General features: G+C 44.0%; 1 protein-coding gene and 1 pseudogene across 18 annotated transcripts in view; one reads left to right on the top strand and one right to left on the bottom strand.

Annotated features, from left to right (window-relative positions):
* CHRM3 (cholinergic receptor muscarinic 3) overlaps positions 1 to 27,852 on the bottom strand; it is a 504,026-nt gene that overhangs the window by 78,529 nt on the left and 397,645 nt on the right. The window lies entirely within an intron of this gene.
* Positions 41 to 441, top strand: LOC121486359 (annotated as a pseudogene).

Genomic DNA, 27,852 nt, shown 5'->3' with positions numbered 1-27,852 from the left:
AAGACTGGGCAAGAGTCATCAAAAATAGAAGTTATGGGGAATGGCTGCCAGGTCCGTTGTGGGCCCACGCCACCTGCCGCTCACCTGCCCGTGCCCAGCATCCCCAGCTGCCTCCGTCAGGGGAGTGCAGGTGGAGACCATCTCCCCAAGCAACGTATGCACCTTCTCGAAGCAGGTCAGACCTGCGTGGTGAACTACAAGGGGATGATTGAAGATGGAAAGAAATTTGATTCCTCCTGGGACAGAAACAAGCCCTTTAAGTTTATGCTAGGCAAGCAAGAGGTGATTCCAGGCTGGGAAGAAGGGGTTGCCCAGATGAGTGTGGGTCAGAGAGCCAAACTATCTTCCTAGGCTACGCCTACAGTGCTACTGGGCACCCAGGCATTTATCCCACCAAATGCCACTCTTGTCTTAGATGTGGAGCTTCTGAAACTGGAATGACAGGAACGGCTTCCTCCCTGAGTTCTCCATTCTTGGATGTGCCATGGAGGGATGGTGCCTCCAGATGTGCACACGCGACTTTGTATAGAGCTTTTCCTGATGTTCCACTACACTCTTTGTATAAACATCAACCCGACTGAATGTATTCTATCACTCAGCTTTGTTCTTTCCCTTTCTCCTCATATGTGTGTTGACCTAAACTATATGTCATAAACCTCAAGTTACTCATTTTATTTTGTTTTCATTTTGGGGTGAAGGTTCAGTTTCAGTCTTTTGGATCTGGGTTTCCACTTAAGTATTAATTTTCCACTTAAGTCAAGTATTAACACCACAAGTCACGGGTTAACTTTAGAATAGGAATTGGTATTGGGGGATTACAAGAATCTTTATTCTTTTTTCAGATGAAATTTTAATCTATTATATATTAAGCATTCTTGCTGCTGCACTACAAAGCCATAGCAGATGTGAGGCACAGTTGATGGCTGAAGTAACTCTCCCAGTTGAGAGATGTCCTTGGGTGGAGTTAAAAGCCCTACCTGATGACCTATCAGATAAAGGGCCAGTATCCAAGATCTATAAAAAACCTGTTAAACTCAACAGCAAAGAAACAAACAATCCAATCATAAAATGGGCAAAAGACGTGAACAGAAATTTCACAGAGGAAGACATAGACATGGCCAACAAGCACATGAGAAAATGCTCCGCATCACTGGCCATCAGGGAAATACAAATCAAAACCACAATGAGATCCCACCTCACACCAGTGAGAATGGGGAAAATTAACAAGGCAGGAAACCACAAATGTTGGAGAGGATGCGGAGAAAAGGGAACACTCTTACACTGTTGGTGGGAATGTGAACTGGTGCAGCCACTCTGGAAAACTGTGTGGAGGTTCCTCAAAGAGTTAAAAATAGACCTGCCCTACGACCCAGCAATTGCACTGTTGGGGATTTACCTCAAAGATACAGATGCAATGAAACGCCGGGACACCTGCACCCCGATGTTTCTAGCAGCAATGTCCACAATAGCCAAACTGTGGAAGGAGCCTCGGTGTCCATCGAAAGATGATGGATAAAGATGTGGTTTATGTATACAATGGAATATTCCTCAGCCATTAGAAATGACAAATACCCACCATTTGCTTCGAAGTGGATGGAGCTGGAGGGTATTATGCTGAGTGCAGTAAGTCAATCGGAAAAGGACAAACACTATATGCTCTCATTCATTTGGGGAATTAAAAATTAGTGAAAAGGAATAAAGGGAAAGGAGTGAAAATATTAGTGAGGGTGACAAAACATGAGAGACACCTAACTCTGGGAAATGAACAAGGGGTAGTGGAAGGAGAGGTGGGGGGGTGGGGTTACTGGGTGATGGGCACTGAGGGGGGCACTTGGAGGGATGAGCACTGGGTGTTATGCTATACGTTGGCAAATTGAACTCCAATAAAAAAAATTAAAAAAAATAAAGCTCACCCACAAAAACAAAAAACAAACAAACAAAAACATATTAGACTGTCAAATCACTGTTATACACCTGTATCTAATGTACATTGTGTCAGCTGTACTGCAATTTAAAATAACAAATACTCCCTCAAACCAGAAGATAGTAAAAAAAAGTTTGAAAACACACATATAAATAAAAATAACTGTAATTAAAAAGAAAAAAAAGCCCTACCTGAAACTGAAGTGGGGAGGAGGAAAGCCTCTGCCTTCACTGCCCCTCTCCTCCATAAACCCTCTGCCTTTCGGAAGCAGATTGTTCTGACAGCAATATTGGACACTACAGATATCTGTTCCCAGGCCAGCAGGGACCTCCTGCTGAAAGCCTTCTTTATGGCCTGGCTCTTTGTTTTGTTTTGTTTTTTTTCCATCTTGTGGTTTTTCTAACAGATATTCAGGACTTTTGTAATCTCATAGCTATCTGAGCTCCACTTTCTAAATTTTAAGAACTTTAATTGAAAGTTTAAATTGAAGGTGCTGTTTGTAGACACATAATACCCAATAAAAGCCCAGCCATCATGACAAACCCTTGAGTGTTGTCTTGAGGAAATGATGCTGGTCATCACAGCTTCAGCATCTCCTGGTTTTTGATGTTCAGCTCCCCTGGCTGATCTCAGAGTTTCCTGGCTTTTCCTCCTCCCTCTCTCATCCCATTGCTGTCCTGCGTAGTGATCTGGTGAGAGAAATTATTGCAGCCTACCCCCACCCCCACTTGCCCGCATTACGTATGAGTTTCAAGTTTTATTATTGCAATAAAATTGCTTTATTCTGGCTTTTCTCCAAAAAAAAAAAAAAAAAAAAAGAAGTTACTGGTAAGGGGCATTCAGGGTAGTGGGGACTATATGAACTTGGCTGTATATGAACTTGGCTGTCAGCCGCAGGTTAAGTGCAGGATTCTCTGAGGATTTCTGAGTGGCTGGGTGCCTAAAGGTTTATGGTGTAAGGAGGGGCAAAATTAAGTTGATATCGAGATGAGAAGGAACTTGAGTATCATGGTAGGGAGTTAAGTATTTATTGGGCGTTTGAACATGGACCACTTTGTTTACTCGTTAATTGTCGAGTATGTGCAAAGCTTGTACTCTCCAGTGTTTGTGAGGTGGAATTATACAGCTGCAAGGGAGCTCAGGTTATTTTATACAAACCACTAATTTTATACATGAAGAAACAGAGAAACAGAAGTCATTTGGTTAAAAGGGTCTTTTCCCAGGGTTTGGAGAGAATTCAGCCTATTTGCATATATATAGAAAGCAATCTTCCTGCTGTGGTTGTATAGACTGGCTCTAGTCAAAAAGAAAAACAACTCACTGTTTATTTAAATTAACCAGGAAGGAAGTGTGGGGGCAGGCGGGTGTACCGAATAATCTCACTATTCAGGACACAGAGGAATTTGGTGTAAAGGTAGCTTTGATTTGGATACCTTCCAAGGGAACAGAGCTACATAAGTACCGGAAGGACTTGGTAATGAGGCAGTTTTATGCCTAAAGTAATCACAAGCAAGAGCCTCTCTTCAACTCCACCAGGGCATCTTTTGCATTCAGTCACGAACAACACATGTAGGAAATCTCCTTGGGGATTTAAAACAAAATCCTCCTTAGTTAGTGTACAGGAATTCCTCTGTTGGTAAAAATGATTTTTGGGTGGAGTCTGAATCCCATGAATATACTGAGTCTAAGAGTATCGACCTCCTTCAATAGGTCCTGTTTTGAATGTAAGAAACCTCTCTTCTCATCTGGCTCTTTCCTTCAAGTGCGCTACCTCCTGATTTTTATGGTTGCCAAGCTATGGATTGTAGGGCCATCTTGAGCCTAGGTCGTACTCATTGTAGTGCCAGGCCAAGGTTAGTGTTTTTGCACAAGCAATGAAGAAGTCTGCTGAGAAATATCTCATGCTGAGGGAGGACAGAGTCTAGGTAATAAGCTAGATCCAAGGAAGAAGCCTTATTTCTGTGGGGAGATCCCAAGTCATTAACTCTAGTTCAGCCCTGGTCCAGTCCTACAAGGGAGGCGAACCCCAAATCAAGTCAATACAAAAGCAGAACTTTACTAACTCTCTGGGAGGATGGAGCTTACAAGGCTTTAGGCCCAGTCACCATTGTCCTCACTGCTAAGGAAGGCTGGGATGACTTCTTAGCGTGTACAAGTAAGGAATGAATAGAGTGAAGGCGCATATATTTCTAAGAATAAAGACAAATGCTGCGGATTTTGCAAAGGCAAAAAAGTGATTCAAAGTTGAGCAAGTAGCCATGGACGTCTAGATGTCTTCATAGGCAGCACAGATTCCAATAATCAGGTTTTGTCTCAGTCTGACAAAATTGTAAACGAAGAGCAAGACAATGACAAAAGGTCACTGGCTGGCAGCTAACTGGTGGAGAAGCACCGCTTCCTCTGGAAGTCAGGAGGTCAGTATCACAATGGAAGGATCCTGCAGTTCACTCATGGCAGTTTCCTCTCAAGTGATTTTTTTTTTTTTTTAATTTTTTTTTTTTTTTTTTTTTATTATTTATTTGTGATAGTCACAGAGAGAGAGAGAGAGGCAGAGACATAGGCAGAGGGAGAAGCAGGCTCCATGCACCGGGAGCCCGATGTGGGATTCGATCCTGGGTCTCCAGGATCGCGCCCTGGGCCAAAGGCAGGTGCCAAACCGCTGCACCACCCAGGGATCCCAACCTCTCAAGTGATTTTACCATGAAACAGTAAGTGACAGGTTATGTCCTAGGTTGCAAGCAGGGAGATCTAATTCTTTTCCTCATTTCCACGAAGGTCATGAGCAAAAAACTGAGCATGATGGCTGAGGCAACAGTGTAATGATCTTTTTAGTAAATATATAAAGCATAAGCTTATAAAGACTGTGAGTGCTTCTAAGTGGAAAAAAAAAAAAAGGTATTTCTACCTGCTTTCACAGACTTACTGTTTTATTCCTGAGAAGATATAAATATATTGATTCAACCTATAGGGCACCTGATCTCCTCCTCAGGTGGCTCTTAGGAAATTCTGTCTCCCTCGCCACCTGTTGGTGTTCTGGGTCAGGACACCTCCAGACCTCATGTTTGCGGCTGAAATTTGATTACTTTTTCAGAGAGTGGATAATTTGTCAAGCTGACTTTGCAATGATAAACTGCACCCCTCCCTCCATAGTTCCCCCAGTGTCTGCGACTCCTTCTACAACTAGAGACAAAATTGTGGAAGATGAGCTTCCATCTTCCTGCCCAGGTCTGTTAAAAGTGCCAGAACGCTTACCGTCATATGGCCAGGAATAGAAATATATATATATATATATATATATATATATATATATATATATATATATATATTTTAGAAATATATATTTTAAAGTAATATACAAAGAAAAATAGTTCCTTCTCATAGTGAGTTTGTTCTCCCAAATCGGTCAGGAGGTGTTTATAAAGCACTTGGTGCCAAAAGGCTGTGCTGGAGGAGCCAACCTCAGACACCACCAGCCAGCAGCTCTCCTCCCTCTCCTGGTCCATCTTGAGCCCAGGCTATGACCGCCTCTGAATTTCATTTCTCAAATAGTCTGATCACAGGGAATCCAAGGATTGCAGATGAATGGAAGACTGTAGGGAGCATCTTATTGGAGATCTTCCACTTATAGCCGAAAGAATGCAGAGATCGACTGGCACATTTCAAGGGCCTCGCCTATCCCTGCTCCTGGCCACATCCCACCCTTGGGCAATGCTGCCTTTACCCTCCGGGGGACAGGAAAGCAGAGAATGCAGCATGGTACAGCATAACCATTTCCTACACGTGCCCTTAAAATACAAAGTCCACATAAAAAAAAAATGCTAAGCACAAAGACAATTTTGAAAACCTCCTCGTGAAATGAATAGGGGATTTTCCACCTCCTCAGCTAACTGGTACTGAACATTCTGAAACTGGGACAGAGGATACATCAAACAAACATCCAGCAGTTTCAGGCATGAGAGATGCCCCACCCCCACCCTGCGACACTCACCCAAGAGAGACACGTCCCACTGAGACATTTCATTCCTGAATCTTGGGGCATCTTGTTAAATTCCACAGATGCTGCTTTAGGTTACACACATTGTGCTTGGGGGAAGGGAGGGATAAAGAATATTCAAGATATTTTTCAGTACTTCACATACATTCTCTCTTTTAATCCTTTCAACAACCTTGAGAAGTACGTCTTTTAATCTCTATTTGACAGATGTAGGAATAGAAACTCAGAAAGAATCTCCTCAAACATACAGAGCCAAAGAATAAGCGTGCTGGGATTAACAGAGTTCTTTCTGAGTTGAAAATCTAGGGTGTTTCAAAAGGCACGTTTCACAAAGGGTCTTAAATCACAGTTCCTGGGCATGGGTATCATTTCACTATTAAAGAGGATTCCTTGAAAGAGACACAGCATTTTCTAGATTCTTTAAAAGTAGAGGTGGGTACAGTGTTTGAGTAGAGAGAAGAACAAATAATTATAAGAAACTCCTATTTAGTTTGTTCATGTATTAGGCTATGCTTCAAGTGCTCATCAGATTAATTTTTGTGGTCCTCATAGCAATCCTGTGAGGGAAGACTGCTGTTATCTCCATTTTAGAGAAAGCAAACTGAGCACAGAGAGGTTGAATAATTTGCCCGAGATCACACAGCTATGAAGTGGCAGAGATGGGTTTAAAATCCCAGTGGCAGGGCTCCAGAGACCCTGGTTTGACCACTCTGTTGTGGGGCCCTCCCTAACCCTCTCCAACCTGCCAACAGACTACTCAGGTCAAAGCATTTCTGGTAAGGCTGGTACAAAAAGGAACACCAAAGATTTTTTTTAAAAGATTTTATTTATTTATTCATGAGAGAGGGGGAGAGAGAGAGAGAGAGAGAGAGGCAGAGACACAGGCAGAGGGAGAAGCAGGCTTCATGCAGGGAGTCTGATGTGGGACTGGATCCCGGGTCCCCAGGATCAGGCCTTGGGCTGAAGGCAGAGCTAAACCGCTGAACCCCCAGGCTGCCTGGAACACCAAAGATTGATATGCTAAGCCTTACCTGAAAATAAATGCTTTTTTTTTTTTTTTTTTTTTTTTTTTTTTTTAAATTTTTATTTATTTATGATAGTCACACAGAGAGAGAGAGAGTGAGAGGCAGAGACACAGGCTGAGAGAGAAGCAAGCTCCATGCACCGGGGAGCCCGACGTGGGATTCGATCCTGGGTCTCCAGGATCGCGCCCTGGGCCAAAGGCAGGCGCCAAACAGCTGCGCCACCCAGGGATCCCGAAAATAAATGCTTTTAAAATATGGAACGTAAAATAAGGTAATGGATAGCAGGTGTTTAGAACCCCAAGGCTGAAATAATTGTTGACCTGGCTAATCAAGTTTAAAAATTCTAAAAAGAAGAAGTAGAGAAGAAGAAGGAGGAGGAGGAGAGGGGGAGGGGCAGTAAGGAAAGAAAGTAGAGGAAAAAAAACCTTCTAGTTGGTACAGCCAACTATACCTACACCACTGGGAAGCTCTTTGACCAAGCTGTGGCAATTGTGCTGGTAGAGGAAAGGGGTTTATAGTTTACATATAACTTATTACTGGGGAAACGAGGCCCAGAGAGGCCAAGGTTCCCACCACTGGAATCCAACTTGGAACTGCTAGTTCTACACGTAGCTGTCCAACTCACCACACAGATTCCTTTATTTCACAAAGGGATGGAGTAAGTCAGAGCTAAGCCAAACCAAACCAAACCACAACAGAAACAAAAGCAAGCTGACCTGAAGGGCGCTTTAAGAAGGCAAGTTTCTGCACACCAGTTTTGACAAGTCACATTTGGCTAATGTCCCACAGTTACCTTCTCGAATGTCTCCTACACCATTCTTCCCCTTACCCACTGCTCTCTGGCCGTACATTCTCTCTCTACGCTGCTCTGGGAATACTCCCAATGTGCTTCTACTCCAATGCCTTTGCACACTGGGCCTGTCCTCTCTTCCTTGAACTGGTCTTTTCCCAGAGAGCACTGTCATGTCACTCAGTTCTTTCTTAAGTGTCATTGTATCAGAGTCCATCCCTGACTACACCAGATAACCATCTTCTTCATGCAGTTCTCTCCATAATCATTTTCTTTCATGATCATTTTTGTTCTATAACTTTGTGTGTGTTTCCAAATAGGAATATAAGCTCCATAAAAGCAGGGGTGTTATTCAGTTCACTACTGCATCCCTGTGTCTAGAACACTTCCTGGAACACAACAGCTGCTAATAACATTGTGTCTAGTGAGGACTGAATAATGGATGATCACAAGGGTGAGTCTGTGACACAAAGGGAAAATTAAAATTTCTCCTACGTATTTTGAAAACAATGTAAAGAATTGTCATGCACTTTATAAGGATTTTTAAAAATTTAAAGCACATTGAAATTATCTTAGCTTTGATACTTGATTACCAAAAATATCTTTGTAGTTCAAATGATATATGGCCTAAAATTTATGAATAATTGAAGTTCACTGTTAGGTGGAAATGATGTTGGTTTTTTTTTTAAGAAGAGTAAATTTGTGCTTTTAAAAATGTCACATTCTTGGGGCACCTGAGTGGCTCAGTCAATTAAGCATCTGACTCTTGGTTTTGGTTCAGATCATGATCTCAGGGCCCTGAGATTGAGCCCTGTGTCGGGCTCTGCGCTCAGCAGGGAGTCTGAGTGAAGATTCTCTCCCTCTACCCCCCCATCCTGTGTGCATACTGTCTTTCTCAAAAAATAAATAAATCTTAAATCTTAAATCTAATAATAAATCTTAAAAAAAATTTCATATTCTCTATGCATAATGAAATTCTTGCTGGTCACCAAGTGTATCTTAGTAAAAAAGTAATAACAAAAATAATATGAGAAAATAGCTAATACTTATGGAGGTATGTTCTTCCCATGCACTGGTCTAAACTTTTTATCAATTCTCTTTTGTTTAATCCTTTAAAAATTTCTGAGGCAGGAACCATTATTACCTCCAATTTACTAATGAAGAAACTGAGATACAGAGAGTTAAAATATCTTCATCAAATCACACAGCTAATTAGCTGTGGAGCAGGGATACAGTCGGCAATTTGCCTACTTCTACTTACTCATCCATTTTTAGTTTAAAAAACCCATCTTGCATAGCTCCAACGTAGTGGGCACGGAATTAGGTAACAAGGATGTCACACAGTGATGCAAGCCCTCCCCTCTGGAATAGAGGGATGGACAAGATGCCAGGCTGCCCTACTCAGGGAGATGCACAGCAGGAAGAGTTCATGGGACAATGACTCAGACCCTTCCCCATTTGTCTTCCTATTTTATTTTCTTTTATTTATTTTAAAAGATTTTATTTTTATTGAGTTGAGAGAGAGAGTGCACGACAGAGGTATGGGCAGAGGATAAGGCAGGTTCCCTGCTGAGCAGGGAACCCAATGTAGAGCTTGATCCCAGAATCCTGAGATCATGACCTGAGCCAAAGGCAGGCACTTCACTGACTGAGCCACCCAGGCACCCTTGTCTTCCCATTTTAATGGTGTGGTCATTAAGCATCACGGAGGGATCCAGGGTCTCCCTCTTGGGTCCTTAGAGTCTTCTACTGAACCCAGAAGGGAAAGGGACAATTTCAGCAATAAGTTGCTTAAGGCGTAATGTGCATTTGTGACTTTGTAGCATGTCACTCTGGCTGCACACTTCCATCCAGGTTTTTCCTGACATCTGAAGAGGCAGTGTCTCCAAAGAGTATATTTTTGTATTTCTCCATATGCTGCTTTTTGTCTCCTCACATACACTGCCAATAAAAGTTGTGAGCTCCTCCACAGGCCAGCTCTGCAACTTGCGTTTAGGGTTGGCCTGGAAAGAAATAGACTATTGCTGTTTCCCCTGATTTATAGCTTTCCTTCTGTTGTAGAAATGATATTTCTTGCATTTTCCCTCAGTATACTGATGCACTTTTTGTCATCTCATTTTATCCGTATTTCTTTTATATGACTCATAGGTTGCTTTTATTCATGATTGCACTTGCTTCCACCTAAAGGCCACTTAATAGAGTGCCCTACTTCTGTGTTTCTCTCAAAGCTTTCCTTTGATTATTGGATTCTTTTCATTTTTTCCAACCCCGTGGATTAAGGTAATTTTTTGCTTATTTGGCTCGTTGCCACAGTCTTCTCAAAATATCAGTGACATTGACTTTGGTTTCATCAGACTATGGCTGCCACATGACATTGAGTCCAGAGAGGTCAGAGATGCTTTGAAGCTGGAGAAATTTCTCCCTTTGCCTCCCCCACTCTCTCCCACATAATTCACTTTGCAGTCATTCAAGTATGTCTATTGAGCATCTTTGTTTATCTTGTGTTTTCAGTGTCTACAGAATGTAACAAGTGATGCCAGTATTGTAAAATAGCAAGAGGCAGGGACCCTCAAGGTCTTCACAAACAAATGGGATGGGGAAATGAGCATAAGAGATTTTTACCAACATATATGTAAATTGTGGTAAAATACACACAAAAAATACCACCCCAGCCATTTTTAAGTGCACTGTTCAGCGGCATTAAGTATGTTCACATTGTTTTACAACCATCACCAGAACCGTTCCATCTTACAGGACTAAACTCTGTATATCTGTTCAACACTAACCCCCTACGACCTGACAACCACCATTCTACTTTCTATCTCTACAGATTCTGTATCCCCTCTAGCAACCTGGTGTAAGTGGAATCCTACAGTGTTTGCCTTGTTGTACCTGGCTCCCTGCATTCGGGACAATGTCCTCAGGGTTCCTGCATGTTGCAGCAGGTGTCAGAATGCTCTCTTCCTCTTGAGGGCTGCATAATGTTCCACTGCATGTATACAGCACACTTCGTTTATTAGTGTCTATGTCCATAGACTCATTAGGTTGCTTCTCTCCATAGCTATTGTGACTACCGCTCTATGAACATGGATGTGCAATTATATCTTCTTAGCATGTGTGACTTTGAAGGCTCAAAGTCACTGAATATCACAGACACATGGTGAGCACTTACAGCAGCACGTGGTGCTGAGTGTCATGGGATGGGTGAGGCCAGCTGGAGGCTGTGCGGAAGAGGGAATTGTTGAGTGGCACTTTCGATGTGGTAGGAGATAAGGTTTGAGAGTGAAGAAGAAGGAAGGGTGCTCGGCATAGTAGACTTGTACACGGAATAACCACAGAAGTTGAGAAATGAGTGATGGGGTCGGGTGGGGGATGGGACATTCTCTAGGTGTGAACATAGAGTACAATGAATGAGAAAACTGATAGAAAACATTAAAGACCATAACTGTAATGGGTTTTTTTCTTTTCTTTTTTTTTTTTTTTTTAAGATTTTTATTTATTTACTCATGGGAGACACAGAGAGAGAGAGGCAGAGAGACACAGGCAGAGGGAGAAGCAGACTCCATGCAGGGAGCCCAATGTGGGACTGGATCCCAGGACTCCAAGACCATGCCCTGGGCCAAAGGCAGGTGCTTAAACTGCTGAGCTACCCAGGGATCCCTGTAATGGTTTTCCAAAGAAATCTAGACAACGCAGAAACTGTGAGTTTCCCAGATCTGACGAGGCATCCACTGGATGGCACATACCATGAGGGCAAGACCTGGTGCCCAGCACAGAACTTGCACCAGGACACGTACAGCAAGCATCTGTCAAATGTGTGTGATCAGCTGAGGAGGGGATAACTGTTAGGCTGGATATGGGTTAACAGAGAAAGCTAGAGGACTGGGTTTTGGGTTTCATCGCCAGGAATCAGGGCTGAGTGCACAGCTGTGAAAGTAACTAAGGTACTAGATCTGAAACACTGTAAGAAGGAAGAGTCTGTGGACAAGATGCCGGAACTCTTTGGCGAGGATTTTGTTTGTAGCCATCATCAATGCCAAAATAGGTTGGTTTGTCCTAAGAAAACTGATTTCTAACTGATGGATATTTTAACAGGTGTTAATTTCCTTCCTTCTGTCCTGGGTTAGGTGTGCTCCTAATCACTCATTTTCTTTACAAGGCTCAGTGGTCGTCAGAATTTTCACAGGAAGATACAATCCTAAGGGATACAAAAAAGCAAACATGACCCTCATTAATGGATATGCTAATTTTGTTTTCTCAGCTAGTCTACTTTTCCCTCTTCCAAGAAAAAAGAAACAATACATTCATTAATTACCCTGTGTTCATCCACAAACTTACAGAGGTTTTTATTTTTTCACTGAACTTTGCAATTATGTGCCAGCAATAAATGGAACGCTCCCGGCAGTGGACAGGTCCTGGAGGCTGGCATCTGATAGTTTAAGGCGTTAAGCCTGGAAAGGAAGTCTCGTTCGCAATGCCGCATTGGAAATGCTTCAGCTGAAGGCCTGGAGTCCACCTTGTGTATTCCTGGACTCTAAATGGAAGATGATAAAAGTATTCGCTGACTTGGGGGTGCCTGGGTGGCTCAGTGGGTTAAGGGTCTGTCTGCCTTTGGCTCAGGTCATGATCTTGGGGTGCTGCGAATGGGCCCTGCATCAGGCTCCCTGCTGGGGGGGGAGTCTGCTTCTCCCTCTCTCTCTGCCTCTCCCCCCTCATGTGTGCTCTCTCTCTCTCTCAAATAAATAAAAAAAAATAAAAAAAATATATATTTGCTGACTGAGATGTCTGACATGCATGGTATGAGGGCTGGAGTGGAGTGAGGCACTGCTGTGGCCAGGGTGAGATGCCAGGGAACCAGATGCCACCAGGCAGGTGGCCCTTGGCTATGCTCAGCGTGGTTGTGAGCTTTGGGTATCTGCAGAGGGCCAGCATCTGATCTAACACCCCATGGTCTCCTTTACTCTGTTTGCATCTGACATTCTACCAGCTTGCCCATTTTCTCTTCAATTCCTTCTGGAAAACTTTTCTTATCCTCGTTTGCTATTTTACTTTAAAAAAAAATCATGAAAGGATCCTCTTCTTGAGTTGTCCACCTTTTAATTGCCTTTCCTCTTCAAACACCTCACATGAACCTCTTATTTATGAGAAAAATAATTTTATCTACATCATAAGTTTATAACTATTTCTGAAATTATTTCTTAAGTTTGAGCTGACTCATCAATATGTCATTTAATTGGTCATATTTTGAATGATCAGTTAGAATATATTCTTTTGGTGATACTAACTTGAAGCTGAGAGGGGAGGGAGCAGGAACACAGGTGTGTATGGGTTGACACTCTGGGAAACAGGACGCATGGCAAGTGGGCAGGACCTGGGCTCTGCCTCGGGCATCACACAGGTGGCCTTCCTGGAGCAAGGCTGGGGGATTTGTCATCACCGGCTTGTTGCCCTTCCTGGGCAGTTTAGACTCCATCTTGCTTAAAGGCACGAGGCATAACCATGTGGTGCCTGGAAGCCTTTCCTAGCTCTACTATTCCATATTACTGTTGGGTTTTACATTCCCAGCTGAATGCAATGATGCTACTCATTGCAGCTCTCAATTTCCTGGAGGAACGTCACATTATCTGCCTCCCTCATCAAACTGTCTTGGCAATCAGATAAAATGATGTAGGACAGAGTGCTTTGAAATTTATAAACTGCTACACAACTGTTAGAGATTATTATTAGAGATTAGGTGATATATAGTGACAGTGGTCTTTGACATAAATCTGTGATAACCTTTCTGCCATTGCTTTGTAACATTTCAGCCTCAAGTTCCTGAGCACTTGACCGAACAATTCTTAATGATATTATTTAAATAATAAATTTCCAGGGGGAGACCCCAGTTCTAGTCTATTTCTTTGCCACTTTAGCCATGGGAAAATGAGAGCTGCTGGGTCTGGGTCTCTGTGTATAACCTTTTTTTTTTTTTTTCACTATTTTCTGGATCTGCTTCTCTGAGTACCCATGTTACTACAGTAATGATGCTAACATATAGTTTCCTATGTTCCTTAAAGGAGTTACTTGATGCAAAACCCTGTTTCATGTTTCATTCATTAGCAATGGTGTTAGTGTCCATAATCCAAGTTTACTTCCTATTAAGTATATTCTCTTGTTTTACAAGTTAGGGTGAAGGTGTAGATGATAACAATCTCTGTACTTGCCGGGGTTATGATAATTTACTGAAAGATAATTTATTGAAACCAGAAAATGAACAACTCCTACCCAGCTAGTTATCTTTGTGCCATGCTCTCCTGGTTTTAGAAACACAGATACAAGTTACAAGACATGGGTGCTTTTCAGGAGCGCCAGCATCCCAACTAAATTATATGTATCGTTTGTTGGTTATAAGAGAGTTATTGTTATTTAATCGTGTTGCTTGTGGGCCATAATTTTTGGATGATGCTAAAATTTAATGGGTTAGGGTCCCATCTAGAAATACCCGACATTAATGCTTCTCTTTTATCTCTTATGTTGTGAATGTTCAAAGTAAGTTTTAGAAAGCTATATTCTGATTCTAGAATTTTAAAATTCTATTCCAGCTGAATTTAACCCTCTATAAAGTAGTTCCAAATTTACTTTTTAAAAAAATGCCATAAAGAATTGGGCACTGGTGTGCAGGTGGAAGGGTAGATTCTCATTTCAGTGTCTGGAAGACTGGCACAGACCAGGCTCGTGTCCCCACTCTTGCCCCTCTGTTCCCTCATCATGGACACTTCCATGGCATCTGTCACTTGGTTCCTATTTCCCACCCAGAAGCACCAGGTAATGTCTGACCTCTGTTGAGACCAGAAAGCAGGTGTATTCAGAAGGTGCACCAGAAGTCTTCTGGGAAGATCCTGATGACTGATGGGCCTGCAGTGTCATCTAAAGGTCAACAATAATATCAGAGTGAGAGCAGCAGAGAGCACCCTCTGCCCTGTGTTCCAGGAGACACTTCAGATCAGTATCACATGCCACAGTGGGGTAAATGGAGCCACTGTTCTTTTAGAGCAGGCCGAGATGCGCACTACAGACTGTGTCTTCTCAGTTTGGGATGGCCACATAACCCACTGACTCAGGACGTGTAGCTCTTTCTGCTGTTCTCTTTGGGTGGTTTGGAGGCAAACACGGGACGGTAACAAGCCCACAGAAATCAGGACAGGTTGTGGCTTCTAGTTTGTAAAAGAATGTAAGGAGAGAAAAGAAGAAATCTCACTCAGTGCCCTCATTGTGAGTCTCTAATGAACAACATATAAACCCAGCTACGATTGTTTTCAAATGGCTATGTTCTGAATGGCGTTAATAAAATTGGTTAAAGAGACACATGGTTCCTTCTGGAATGCAAAATAGCAAGGACACACTTTCTGGCCACTTGTTTTTTTTTTTTTTTTTTTTTTTAAAGATTTTATTTATTCATGAGAGACACAGAGAGAGGCAGAGAGACGCAGGCAGAGGGAGAAGCAGGCTCCATGCAGGGAACCCAATGTGGGACTCGATCCAGGGACTCCAGGATCACGTCCTGAGTCAAAGGCAGATGCTCAACCGCTGAGCCACCCAGGCATCCCTCTGGCCACTTGTTTTACTGTCTATCTTGAAAGCCAAAGTGGAAACTTCCCATTTACTATGCTTCAGAACTACCTGTTCTTTTGGGCTCTGGAAGTCATAAGCGGTATCTTAATACCCAGGAAGTCTCTTCCACCTGCTACACAGAGGCCATGGCCTCCCCAGTGTCCTCACTGTCAGGTGGGCATAGGGACAGGTGGCCATCTCTGGGGCTGCACCCCGGGCTGCATCTAGGAAATGAGGTCAGTGCGTGAAGCTGTGAGCTGAACAGGCGAAAGGCAGATCCTTTTTATGGGAACAGGAAGATGATTGGTAGAGAATAAAAGCTCTTAAATACCTCTAACCTGCTCAGTACTTCAAGCTTCACCATCAACAACAGATTCACAAAATGATGGCATATTGATGTAGCAGGTCTATACATGTCTATGCCTGTGGTAGTGGGGTTTCTCCAATATCTTTAGCATGCTAGTTTCTTCAGTGTACATTTCTTGAAAAAAATTTTTTTTTTAGATTTTATTTATTTATTTAAAGGGAGAGCATGAGCAGAGGGAGGGGCAAAAGGGGAGGGAGAAGGAGGGGGAAAGAATCTCAGGCCGACTCTGCTGATTGTGGAGTTCATCATGGGGCTGGAACCCCACAACCCTGAGATTATGACTTCAGCCGAAACCAAGAGTTGGATGCTCAATCGACTGAGCAGCCCAGGCCCCCTTCATTGAACATTTCAACACAGCAAGTACTTCCCACAGTCATCTTATGCCATTGTCCAATCTTATATCTACCTTTCCTACAAGCTTTTATACAGTTATTTAGCTCTCTGACCAATTTTCTCCTATTGTTTACTATGTGCACAGCTCCACACCTTCAACTGTTCTTCTAACACTGCCAGGAAAAAACAGAAAATCCAGGTAACAGACCCAAACATCTGCTATTCTTATTCCTCCGAAGGGAGGACAGGTCCCAAGATGATACCCAATCTCTAGAAATAATAGAAACTTGAAACTGTGGCCAGTGTTGGCTCTACCCTTTCCTATGCATGTGATAAGACACTTGAGCAGGGACCTCTTAGAGGGGACCTAAGCTACCTGCCTGCAACTATAGGGTCTATGATCATTTATTTGGGGTGCTACCAGCTGGAGGGAGTACAGGGCCGAGGTGTAAGGAGGGTGAGGCAGAGCTCCCATAGGTGCACAGCTGCTCAGTGTGGTGGGGGCCCCAGTCAGCTGTGCATGCAGAGTGGCAGGAAAGTGGAAGCTGAATGACACAGGGTGCAGGCATCCCAAGGACATGACAAGCTCTTAGGAGCACAAGGCACTTCATCTGCTGGGAGGCTGGCCATGTGCATGAAGCAGCAGAATTGAGAGGCTCAGTTAATAAACAGGCTGCCTTTCTGTTTTTGGTGGGGGTTGGGGTGTCAGAGGGAGAGGGGGAGAGAGAGAATCTTAGGTAGGCTCCATGCTCAGCGCAGAGCCTAATATGGGGCTCCATCTCATGACTGCAAGATTGGGACCTGAGCCAAACCCAGAGCTCAGTGCTTAACTTACTGAGCCCACCAGGCACCCCAATGGGCTGCATTTGAAGCAGACTCCAGGGCAAGAGGGACACACGCATTTGATTTAAAGATGAAAACCAAAGTGTCACCAGGGGGTGGGAGAAGCATAGGAAGAGCGAGTGATGGCCACTTACTGTGCAACTGTGCTGTGTGCTGGAGGCTGAGACATGCCCCCTCAAAATTCTTATGTTGCAGTCCTACCTACCCCTAAGGTGACCATTTTTTTGGAGACAGGGCTCTTAAAGAGGTGATTAGGGGTACATGAGGTAGTGAGGGTGAGGCTCTAATCTGATAGGGTAGGTGTCCTTATAAGAAGAGCAAGGGACACCAGAGATCTCTGCCCAGGTGTGTGAGGAGCCGAGGCCATGTGAGAACGTGGTGAGAAGATTGCCATCTGTGAACCAGGAAGGCAGGTCTCACCAGGAACCAGCTCTGCTGGCACCTTGATCTTGAACTTCTGTCCTCCAGCTCAGTGAGAAAATAAACATCTGTTATTTGAGCCACCCAGCCTGTGGTGCGTGCCAGCCTCCAGAGCGGACTGAGGCAGTGCTGCATGCCGTGCCTGCTCTCAGCTCCCTGAATTCTCAAACCCTCTGTGTGAGGCAAGTTTAGCATCTCTATTTTATATACATAAAAGCAGTTTCAGAAAAGGAAAGTCATTTCTCTAAAGTTGCATGGCTGCTGAATACCTGCAGACATATGAGCAAGGGAAGGGAGTGTGCAGCAATACAGGAGCTCATCAGCTGCCTGAGTCACGGTGCCCTGGGTCTGGAGAGTTAGAACTGAGGGGCATGTCAGTGCAGGTGGGTGGGTGCTGGGTTTTGGGTGCATGCTGCCTCTGTTGGGGGGAGACACCTGCTGAGGAGAGCTGGCAGGAGGCTGAGGCAGAGGAAGCCAAAGGCCATGCCCCAGCAGCCCATGGAGGTGTCCACATGCCTTTAAGAGATTGTAGGAGGTCCTAGGGACCTACACAAGCTCTAGCCCATGGTCATTTCAAGGTGCTGTGTCATCTTGAAGATTTGGGTGGTTCTGGGGGTTGGACAGGTAGGGAATATGACTTACCATCAGCCTGACTGGAAACCCCTGCTAGGCAGGGGACAGTAAGGAGAAACAACTCAGGGAATGACACCTGGAGGGAGGGCTGGCCGGGATTTGAGTGGGGCTTCAGGGTCAGGTCGGGTATTTCCTAGCTTCTCTGTGGGTGCCCCTGGCACCTGGACAGGCTTGGGGCTCTCGGAGTCTGGTCTCACTGCCCCACTGCCTCTCTGGAGAGGGTGACAGGCACAGGTCCAAGCGTTGTGCAAGGCTTCTGGCATTCATCAGCTCCTGTGCCTTCACCTGTATTTTGTGACGCAGGGACTAACACCCCCACTTTGGAAATAAAGAGGCATAGAGTGGCTGGATCATTTCTCAGAGGTCACTCAGCCAGCAAAGAGGACAGGTGTTGAGCCCAGGCAGCCTCACTCCCCTGCTCCTGACCATCAGATTCCAGGCCCCGGTGACTCCCTGGAGAAGAACCTCCTTGCCATATACTACCTGGACCAGAAGACAGGTGTGGTGGGCAAAGGGCTGAGCATGGTCTTAGAAGGGCTGACGTCGAGGTCTTACTCCACCTGGGTCTCAGGTTGCCTTGCTTTACAGAGTGCCATTTTATATGGATTTTACTTATGGGCTCTCTGTGGGGATTAGTGAGGGAATGCTTAGATGTTCTGAATAAAGCTCCTCAGGAAAACAGGATTACGTGGATAAAAAATTATAAAAACGCAGCCACACAGCTGGAGTCATTACACAGCAAGCCTGTATTAGGAAAGACTATCTCTTTGAAGCAAGACAAACACATTCCCTTGGCCTGAATCAGCCTCATGGGGGTTGGCAGTAGCAAACATCACAAGGAAGTGCTGCCTTCCCCTGATTCTAGATGCTTATCTGCAGCCCCGAGGCTCTGCCTGCTATCAGAGCAGCTGCTGGTAGCGACTGGTGGGTGAACCCTCTGAAGATGACGATGGGAGGAGAACCTGAGAGGAGCACTCTGACGTGGAATCCTGGCCATGGGTTTTGTTTCCCCGAATGAGAAAGTCTTAACCAAAATCGAAAAGCAAAACCCAACCAGAGTGAAATGCACTGATAACCAGCAAACGGCAGGGACCAAGTGTCCAAGTTGTCATTGACGTAAGAGCACTGCAGCGATTTTGCTGAAGTCACTACACGTCATTCAACTGCAGAAGAGTCCATTCAAAGTGCGATTTAAAGATACCTAAAACACGACAGGAGGAGTAGCCTTGGACCCAGGCAACACATACCCCAACAGCAAAGTCAGGGCCCAAGATGAAAACGTCTTCCCCTCCCAAAGTCAATTTACCTCTGTCCAATGTTCAAATAACATCATATTGTTTTATATTTCATTTGACTGCCTGCAGGCTAAGCTGGACCTTCCCTGTGGTGAATAAACATTCTAGCATTTTCTTTATATCAGAGTGTATGAGAGCTACTTTCTCCTGTTTTTTAAATTATTATTATTATTATTTTTTTTTTTTGCAAGAGGGAAACTTTCAGAAGGATTGAACTTCTGCATTTATATGCTTGGTTTTAATTACTGTAACTTCTGAAATGAGTACTAATTAAGTCAAGATACTATACCTAGTTTATGGAATGAGAGAAAAAGGCAGAAGAGCTCTGAGAACGTTTTCAACAAATCTCTTCATTTTACAAATAGACAACCTTGATTAAAAATGGAAGGGAAAAAATTCCACAGGACAAAATGCAGGCAGTTTAAAGGCCTTGTTCAAAGTCACACATTGCCTTTACTGGGTGAGTCATGAGAATGGGTACATGCTCAACGGCCATGACAATGCAGAGGAGGTGTAGCTACATCGGGCACAGCACTTTTGGATTTTATTCATGAATCCTTTTCGATCCTTTGACTTGCAAAATTTACTTTATCTCTACTTTCCAATAACACGTAACACGATAAAGAGCCAAAATGCATATGGTCAGGGGGCAGGTTGCCAGAGGGAAAAGAAGGAAAAGCAAATGGTCAGTAATGCGAGGAATAAGAAGGGGCTGAAATCCTGCCCTTATCTCTGAGGCCAGCTCAGAAACCACCTGCTGGGCTGAAGCACAATGCTGCCATTTACAGGGCTTTTGTGTGGTGCCTTCCCTGGACCATCTTGCTCACCAGCTCAGTGGCCAACCAATGTCCTGTATGCCGGGCATGACTGAGTCAGCATTAAAGCCAATTTTGTTGGCTTCCATAGTGCTGAAGGTGGCAGCAGGTACACGTGGCAGTTCCCACGGATGAAGGAACAGGTGCATTCCCTCCAGGGGAGGTGGGGGAGGGGAAGGAAGCTTTGGTTCCTCAGAAAGGTTCCACGTTCATATATTCATCTCTGCACAGCTTCGATGTGACTCAGGACTATTCTCTGGTGTGTGACTAGGAGCAAAAGCAGCCAACACTGTAAAGCAGAGTAGCCTGGGTTTGCCAAGGAACACATCAAACAAACCCTACGGTGACCTTCTTAAAAATCGAAATTTGTCTCCCAGGAGCAAGACCTAGATGACACAAATGAATCTTATGATATGGAGGGAGAGAAGGAGGGAGGGAAGGAAGGAGAGAGAGAGAGAATCCACACTAATCTTCATTTTTACTTTGAAATTAACCATTTGTCTTCTAGTCCAGGGGTACCAAAAATGTTTTAAATTAATTTAAATTTGGATTTTAGGAGTGAAAAGAAGGGCATACCCCTCGGAGTGACAGCTGCTGGCACCTCCATCAGTGGGGACTTCCCAGTGCCTCCCCCTCCACGTGGAATAAGACCTCAGAGTGGGAGATAAGGTATGAGGTGGCTGAGGAAGATAAATATTTGCTGTAGTTAGTTCATGGAAAAAAGTTTTGTTTGATCAAACAGGTGTCTGAAACGCTGGGCAGTCCAAAGCAGGTCTTCCTCCTCCTTTTTTTAACTGTAAATTTTACTATTTAGAATCATCAATATACTGACATGTATTGTGAACCTCCAAATAGGAGAATGTTTTTATTTTTTATTTAAAGATTTATTTATTTGAGTGAGAGAGAGAGAGAGAGAAAGAGAGAGGAAGGAAGCACTCAAGTGGGGGGCAGAACAGGGGGAGAAGGAGACAATCTCAAGCAGACTTCCCCGAGCATGGAGCCCAATGTAGGGCTTGATCCTATGACCCTGAGATCATGGCCTGAGATAAAACCAAGAGTCAGATGCTTAACTGACTGAGCCACCAAAGTGCCCCCCAAAAATGTTTTTTTAAAAGATTGTATTTATTGATTTGTGAAAGACACACACAGAGAGGCAGAGACACAGGCAGAGGGAGAAGCAGGCTCCCCACAGGGAGCCCAATGCAGAATTCAATCCCAGAACCCTGGGATCATGCCCTGAGCCAAAGGCAGACTCTCAACCACTGAGCCACCCAGGTGACCCCAAAATGTTTTTTTAAAGGAGATTTCACTCATTCAGCTTTCTCAGAAGCTTCCTTAGGAAGTGGGGCAGCAAGAGAAAGAAATCAGGTTTTAGAAGGACATACAGACCCTGGCTTTGCCATTTCCCATGTATGTGACCTTGGGCAAAATTCCTGTGAGCATTTTGCCTCCTCTATTAAATAAAATACCTGTATTTCCAGGTTGCTGGGCTGGAAATTGTTGTGTGCTTGGCAAAGTGCTGGCATAGGTAGACACCCAACTGATGGGGGCTAGACTATGATCTTCATTTCCATGATGGACTTATGGTTTGCTCATTAAGATCATACTAGTTGAAAATAGATGTTTTTTTGCAATTGTAGAAAAATGTGATTTGTTGCCAGCAAAGTCAGCCTTTTATAAATTTGTATAAGTGGAATCTATGTTAAGTGGAATCTTTGAAATTGTCACTCCTACTTTGTATTTAATTTTACAGAAACCCTGGACTCCTAGTGTACTTCTCTCTCATTTGAAATAGCCTTTTGAGTTATCCCATGCAGTACGTAGGAGTGTCTTTCTTATTACCTAATTTTGCTATTGCTCATGTGGTCTTGAGTACATCATTCAGTACATGCTGAGTCATCTCTAAATATTATCAAATTAATATCTTTTTTTCCTCTGTTAAATATTTCATGATATACTTTATGGTTTCTGGGAAGCCCTGTCACTGATGGCTTATAAGTAAACATGTACATGCTTACAGGAATATTCTGCATTTAATAGGGAAGATTCTAACCAAAAAAGTGGCTAGGAAATCCCCTCACATTGCACCACCAGTTCTGGGGGGGGTCCCAACGAGACCCAAGCCTCATAGCTCAGCAATGACAAACGCCAGGGGACTGCCTGTCACATCCCATGGCTGAAAGATTGTCACAATAGCAGTATCAGGTTATTTTTCCTCTCGGAGAAGGAATGGTTTCCACTAGCTACTAGATTCTAGCAAGAGACTCCAGGAGACAGAAATCTATCAGCTAGTTCCTTCATCAATGAAATGGAGTCAAGCTTTGCTCGTGGTGTTGAGCCTAGGACTGGAGTTGCTGAGTTGGGAGCCATGGTTTCAAGCTCAAACATGCAGCCTAGGTGTTCTTTATAGACAGTAGATATCCAAAGGTCTAAGAGATGGACTGGGAAAACAGATACAACCGCGAAGAGATTTGTATTATTATAAAACTTGCCCAAGTTTTCTTAGTATAAACCATGAATCTTAAGTAGTATTTAAAGGAAGTTGGGGTGCCTGGGGGGGTGCTCAGCTGGTGAAGAGTCTGACTCTTGATCTCAGCTCAGGTCTTGATTTCAGGGTCATGAGATTAAAAAAATTAAATTAAATTAAAAAATAAAAGAAGTAGACACCCTTATGTTGAAAGAATTCAATGGGAAGCCCACTCTGGTTGCTTTCACCCCTATAAATATCCTGTAAGTCCTTCTTTCCTGGAACCAATGACTTGTTTTGTTAGCTTAGAGGGTAGAGAACATGCCTTTTTAGTTTTCTGAATTCCACCTGACACGTATGAGGCTTTTGATATGTTCTGTCAAACAGATGAATGAATGCACAAGTGCATTTGATTAGGAGTGGTCTGTGCCTGGTACTTTGTGCCATGTTGCTCACTTGCAAAATCTACCCATTAGTCACCGAATAGCTTTTCATTCTATTCACTCTGATTGCTTCCTTGTTTGTGCCTACAAATTAAGTTTTCCCCCTCCCATCTTTAAACATGCTTAAACTGTGTTTATTTATTTATTTTTAAAAAGATTTTATTTATCCATAAGAGACACAGAGAGAGGCTGAGACACAGGCAGAAGGAGGAGAAGCAGGCTCCATGCAGGAGCCTGACGCTGGACTTGATCCTGGAACTCCAGGATCACGTCCTGAGCTAAAGGCAGATACTCAACCACTGAGCCACCCAGGCGTCCCTTAAATTGTGTTTAGAATAACATGGAAAACTTTCTTCTCCCCCTAGAACCTCCCTCCGGAGGGACACTGACATTAGGTGGTCTGGTGACCATTTAAACACACAGAACATGAACTGACACGAAGGTCTCATTGTGGCACATTCCTTCCTAGCTCCCAAGGGTTAGGGTGCCAGTGGAACCAGCACGAATGAGACAGAGACTTTGGTTTATATGTCCTCATTCTGTTTCAGTAAAGTGTCCTAGTCACAACAAGGTATTGAACAGGTCAGACTGTGTTCAAGAAGTCTGAGAAGAACCGTGTTTGGCTGAAGTTGAGGAGGTGGCGGGAGGTGAGGGGAAGGCGGGGGGAAGACCTGTGGTTAGGGAGGCGACCGTACTGTGCCACGGCAGCCAGAAGGAGGAGGCTGGGGCTGGAGAGAAGGGCTTTAGGAGCCAGCCAGAAGTTCTCAGGGAGGGAGTGACAGGATCAGAATGGCTGGCAAGAAAGGTAATTTTCACAGCGGTCTTGGATGCCTGAGTGGGAGACAAGGTCTTGTGGTCAGCCTGCTATCTGCTACCAATTGAGCTGCCACATCATAAGCGCTAAAATAAATCCTATCACAGACTATCTGGAAACAAAAGGCAGAGCCTCCCTGTAGTGTCGATCTGCTCGTGGTTTACAGATATTGTTCTCACTGATGCCCTGAAATGTTACCTAGACTCTGAATCAGGATGGCTTTTACTGACAAAGTAAAATCATGGCCAAGTGCAAATTCATAAACTGGGTCTTGCTTTAAAAGCAAAGAGGCTTGGGGCTCCTGGGTGGTTCAGCGGTTGAGTATCTGCCTTCGGCTTAGGGTGTGACTCTGGGGTCCTGGGGTCGAGTCCCATGTTGGGCTCCTGGCAGGGAGCCTGCTTCTCCCTCTGCCTGTGTCTCTGCCTCTCTCTATGTCTCTCACGAATAAATAAAGTCTTAAAAAAAACCCAAAGAGGCTTTTAATTCACATGTACGCATTGAGTGTGCGTATCCCTCGAATATGCAAAGTATCAGGGCTCTTCTATGCCCTTAGAAGCAAATCGTGTGGTGAGTCTAAGGCTTTCTTTGGAAACCGTGTCTCATTTGGAATCGCATACAGGTGCAGGTACTTGGCCGTGAACTTTACACTTACAGATGGACATTTTCAGAAATGCACCCACAGTATATTCCAGGGAGTGAATGGTCAGATGAGGACAGCCCCTTCCCTCAGCCTGGGAGCACTGATAAGCAGGTGGCAGTATTTCATCACAATGCAGATTCCATCCCGCTTACTAGCTTTTACTAACATGATCAAAATGCCTTTGGCCTTGGCCAAAGATACACGAATGATAACTGTGATTATGCTAAAACTGGACATTTGTTACTTGGCCCTCAAGGATAGCTACAGTGGGAAATGAAACTTCCAATAAATTCCATAGAGATAACGTTTGAAATAACTAGTGTGGCTTTAAATTCTGAGATCCCCAAGCACCTGATTTTAAAGTCCTACTTCTAGTAGGACTAGAAGTCCTCCAGGCTCATTCCCCATGAAGGTCTTGGAATGTGCACCACTTGGCCTATGCTTTTTAAAAATCTCACCACAGGAAGTCAACATTCCCCTGGCTAGCCTTGCTTTCTGATGAGACTGTGCAGTCCCCGGGGAAGCTACAGCTGTGCCTTGGCCCCCATGCGTCCATGGGCGGTTGGACGGATCTTCAGCAAGAGAGCAAAGCATGGTTCTCTCTTGTCTCTTTAATAGCCTGGGAATCCAAAGCAGCACAGATTCCTTTTCAGTGAGGATTACCTCTCACCTGGCATCTCACCCCAACCCCCAGGGTTGCAAAAGGATATTTGTTAGAATAGTCATCATACTGCGGAAGTGGCAGTGCATGGATGAGCGTGGGTCCCTTGGTCCGTGGCTTGGCGTTGGCCAGAAAGCACAATAAACACAGTGCCCTCCCCTCACACCCCATGAGAGAACGGAGTCTCAAGACTCCGTTCAAGGAAGCTTTCCTCCTGTGTTTTCTGATGGTCTCACCATCAGAAACTGCTGTGGCCACACACCCTGCTCCTCCTTAGTTGAGCAGATGGACATTTACCTTTCTGAGGCTCGGGATCACATAGGTACACACAGGTGTGCAGCTTCCCTGTCTTCTCACGTGCTCTGACGAACTCAGCTGGAAGGACACAAGGAGCCTCTGGAGAAGCGAGCAGGTAACAGCAATAGGCAGGCAGGAGATTTACTCCTGGGAAGGGCCAGGGGTCGGGGACAGGGGCAGAGAAGGGGAAAACCTTGGAGCCACTGCGGGCTTAGCGCCAGACCGCCACCCTAAAGCTCATATCACCCTGAAAAGTGTCCGATGGTTTTCTTCTTTTTTGTACTTCCTGGGGCTTATAAAAGTTATGTTGACAACTACAAAGTAGCCGATGCAGCATGCAATTGCATCATGTCTAAAAAACACAATGTACACATCTTAGTCAAAAAAATCCTTTATCACTGGGACGCCTGGATGGCTTAGTAGTTGACTGTCTGCCTTTGGCTCAGGTCATGATCCCAGGGTCCTGGGATCGAGTCCCACATCGGGCTTCCTGCAGGGAGCCTGCTTCTCCCTCTGCCTGTGATTTTGTCTCTCTCTGTGTCTCTCATAAATTAATAAATAAAATCTTTAAAAAAAGAAAACAAAAAAATCATTTATCGCTGAAAAATGCCATCAGCTGAGGTTTCAGTAAGTCAGAATCACTGATCACAGACCACCATAACAGAGTAGTAATGAGTCAGGTCATGTTCGAAGTATCCGGAGATAACCGCAGTGTGGCACAGAGACAGGACAGGAACAAATGCTGTTGGCAACAGTGCCAAAAAGACTGGCTCCACACAGGGTTGCCACAGACCTTCACTTTGTCAATAAAACCTAAACAAGCCAAAAAAACAGTATCTGCAGAGCACAAGAAAATGAAGCACAGTAAAACGAGGTGTGTATGTACAGATCTTGGTCGGGGGGAGGTGAGCAAAACATCAACTCACAGAGTCTCTGATTTCCTTCTGCTTACCTAGAGATGTATGAAGATACAGGTAGGAGGAAAGGCAGGATTACAAACCAGCCTTTTAATAACTGCTTGTGCCCTGTCAAGGAGTCTTCTTTGATGGGTTTTCTAGAAGAGTGCTCATTAATTCTCTTTAAAATCAGTGTATTTCTAGAAAGGGAAACTCCTTTAGGCAAGGGTCTGGAAGGCTTTTTCAGAGTCTATGTAAAGTCTAAGGTTATGAATAAAATCAGAGGTTTGCCCTGATTTTTCCTTCACCATCCATTTCAGGCTGCGGGAAATAGGAGGCATGGCAGTTCTGTCACACTTGATTCATCAGCCCCACAGACACGGTGAAGACGATCACTAGGCATTTTCGAAGTGATAAATAAGAGGATGTCTGCTTCATTCTTTTAGACTTGATGTCTCACTACACCTAGAAAAGATCACCTGCTAAGACTGGAAGTGGTTCACACAGCGTGTAATTAAGGCAGCATGAGGTCACCTCCTCAGCCATTGCATGATTTTAGGGCAAATTCTCTGTCTCCCTTTGCTCAAACACCCACCATGAATTCCCACTTCCTCTGGTGCAGACAAATCCTGCCCATACAACAGCCTGGCACTTTACTGACAGAGATCAGGGCTGTACAAATGTCCCACGCCCAAAGGTCACATGATGGGGGGAACAAAGGAGAGGATTGCGCTTCCTTTCTGCAACTCTGACTTCAGCTCAAAATTGTGCATGAGAGCTTTATGCAAGGCGGTCTTTATGGAACTCCTACAGAGAGGACACTTGATTCAGAGGAGCCAGGTTGCCACCGGACTCCGTGACTCTCTCGATTGGGGTCGAAGCAACCAGTGTCTCAAGTGGCAAAACGTGGATGAAGATTGACAAAAAATTTAAATGATTTTGGCATAGGTTTCTTTAAAGACATCTTCTATTTTTTATAAATATAATGCATAGACATTGCATAACAGCTTGGAAACAGAGGAAAGAAAGTAGTTGATGTGATAGATCACTGTAATCACCCCGGGGCACCAACTACTTTGACAATTCTGGTGTATTTCAGCATTTGGGGATATGTGTGTGTGCACAACAAAACAAAAACTCGACAATGTGTTTCCAACACATGACAGCAAATTTGCCTCTCTTACAGGTACTAAAAGGTATAAATTAGATCTTTTATTTGGTGAAGCTGATGAGTTAAAATACAACAGAGCACATAAAGATCAAAGACAAAGTGAGAAAAGCCAGAAAACATTTCACTTAAATATTTGAATGCAATGCATGATTACTAAGCCAAAGAAAAACTATTTATCTGGCCTGAAGAATGTTATTTAAATCCCAGGCTCATTCATGCTAAACAGAGGCAACATTTTCCATTCACTTCTCCAAGGCTTCTCTTAGGCTGGAAGTGACTCCCTCCTCTTCCATCTAGCATTCCTATTTATGGGCTTAATGCCCACAATTGAGAAGGATAAGTTTAGAAAGTGCTCATTGCCAAAATGATGATATTTAAATGGTAGGTCAATTTTAAACAAGGTGATTTTTTTTAGGTTGTGCCAACCTATAAAC

This window comes from Vulpes lagopus, chromosome 3, assembly GCF_018345385.1.
Source record: "Vulpes lagopus strain Blue_001 chromosome 3, ASM1834538v1, whole genome shotgun sequence".
NCBI classification, from domain to species: domain Eukaryota; kingdom Metazoa; phylum Chordata; class Mammalia; order Carnivora; family Canidae; genus Vulpes; species Vulpes lagopus.
Note: the sequence above shows the minus strand (reverse complement) of the source record. Positions and strands in the feature narration are given on the sequence as shown.